Genomic DNA, 2,500 nt, shown 5'->3' with positions numbered 1-2,500 from the left:
CACGCACACCCAACGTCGGGGTGGGGAGGAGCAGGGGCGGGGACCACACATGCCTGCACACCTCTAGAGCGGCCTTTCAATGCTCGCTACTCTGTGGACCGGCAAAAGCAATTGAAACCAACCCTAACTCTCACGCGCAGTTGGCAGCCCTTCCTAGGGCACAATACCGAAACAGCGCAAGCAAACCCTGCAGCTACAACCCAAGGGACAGCCTTCCCAACGCACTCTGGAGGAGAAGAGGCTCCTCGGGCGGAGTAACACAGCTCGAGATGCTCGCTCATTCACGGAAATCGTGGGAAACAACCTGCCGCCGGCACACCACTTCGTCCTCACATGAGGTTACCATTGTCCATACAATAGTGCAGGTGCGATGGAAATCTTTTCTCGTTTTGGTGCGTGCTACATTTTTACGGATAGACCCCGTGAAACGCTAGAAATTGGCGGGGATGTGTCTCTTGTGGCTCACGGGGCTGTTAGGGTGGCACAGAAATCCCTCGGAATGGGAAAACGGGTCATTTTCGTGTTGCCACATTGCATGCGAACGGCATGAAACTTCCAGAGGCATTTGCAGCAGGAATGCATGTGCAGTCAAAAAAGTGAATATTTTTCACGGATAGACCCCGTGAAACGCTAGAAATTGGCGGCGATGTCTCTCTTGTGGCTCACGGGGCTGTTAGGGTGGCACAGAAATCCCTCGGAATGGGAAAACGGGTCATTTTCGTGTCGCCACATTGCATGCGAACCGCATGAAACTTCCAGAGGCATTTGCAGCAGAAATGCATGTGCAGTCAAAAAATTGAATATTTTTCACGGATAGACCCCGTGAAACGCTAGAAATTGGCGGGGATGTGTCTCTTGTGGCTCACGGGGCTGTTAGGGTGGCACAGAAATCCCTCGGAATGGGAAAAAACGGGTCATTTTCGTGTCGCCACATTGCATGCGAACCGCATGAAACTTCCAGAGGCATTTGCAGCAGGAATGCATGTGCACTCAAAAAATGTGATATTTTTCACGGAGAGACCCCGTGAAACGCTAGAAGTGGGCGGGGATGTCTCTCTTGTGGCTCACGGGGCTGTTAGGGTGGCACAGAAATCCCTCGGAATGGGAAAACGGGTCATTTTCGTGTCGCCACATTGCATACGAACCGCATGAAACTTCCAGAGGCATTTGCAGCAGGAATGCATGTGCACTCAAAAAAGTGAATATTTCTCACGGATAGACCCCGTGATACGCTAGAAATTGGCGGGGATGTCTCTCTTGTGGCTCACGGGGCTGTTAGGGTGGCACAGAAATCCCTCGGAATGGGAAAACGGGTCATTTTCGTGTCGCCACATTGCATGCGAACCGCATGCAACTTCCAGAGGCATTTGCAGCAGAAATGCATGTGCAGTCAAAAAAAAATTGATATTTTTCACGGATAGACCCCGTGAAACGCTAGAAATTGGCGGGGATGTGTCTCTTGTGGCTCACGGGGCTGTTCGGGTCGCACAGAAATCCCTGGGAATGGGAAAACGGGTCATTTTCGTGTTGCCACATTGCGTACGAACCGCATGAAACTTCCAGAGGCATTTGCAGCAGGAATGCATGTGCACTCAAAAACTTCTATATGTTTCACGGATAGACCCCGTGAAACGCTAGAAATTGGCGGGGATGTGTCTCTTGTGGCTCACGGGGCTGTTAGGGTGGCACAGAACTCCCTCGGAATGGGAAAAGGGGTCATTTTCGTGTTGCCACATTGCATAGGAACGCCATGAAACTTCCAGAGGCATTTGCAGCAGAAAGGCACGTGCACTCAAAAATTTTAATATTTTTCACGCATAGACCCCGTCAAACGCTAGAAGTTGGCGGGGATGTCTCTCTTGTGGCTCACGGGGCTGTTAGGGTCGCACAGAAATGCCTCGGAATGGGAAAACGGGTCATTTTTGTGTGGCCACATTGCATAGGAACGGCATGAAACTTCCAGAGGCATTTGCAGCAGGAATGCATGTGCACTCAAAAACGTCTATATTTTTCACGGATAGACCCCGTGAAACGCTATAAATTGGCGGGGATGTCTCTCTTGTGGCTCACGGGCGCTGTTAGTTAGGGTCGCACAGAAATCCCTCGGAATGGGAAAAGGGGTCATTTTCGTGTTGCCACATTGCGTACGAACGGCATGAAACTTCCAGAGGCATCTGCAGCAGAAATGCATGTGCACTCAAAAACGTCTATATTTTTCACGGATAGACCCCGTGAAACGCTAGAAATTGGCGGGGATGTGTCTCTTGTGGCTCACGGGGCTGTTAGGGTCGCACAGAAATCCCTCGGAATGGGAAAACGGGTCATTTTCGTGTTGCCACAATTGGCATACGAACGGCATGAAACTTCCAGAGGCATTTGCAGCAGAAATGCATGTGCACTCAAAAACGTGAATATTTTTTCACGGATAGACCCCGTCAAACGCTCGAATTTGGCGGGGATGTTTCTCTTGTGGGTCACGGGGCTGTTCGGCTCGCACAGA

The sequence above is a fragment of the Petromyzon marinus genome, unplaced genomic scaffold (genome assembly GCF_048934315.1).
Source record: "Petromyzon marinus isolate PM22_M1 ecotype Great Lakes invasive population unplaced genomic scaffold, UKy_Petmar_22M1.pri1.0 PM_G_Scaffold_28, whole genome shotgun sequence".
Classification (NCBI taxonomy): Eukaryota; Metazoa; Chordata; class Hyperoartia; order Petromyzontiformes; family Petromyzontidae; genus Petromyzon; species Petromyzon marinus.
This window is presented reverse-complemented; position numbering follows the sequence as displayed.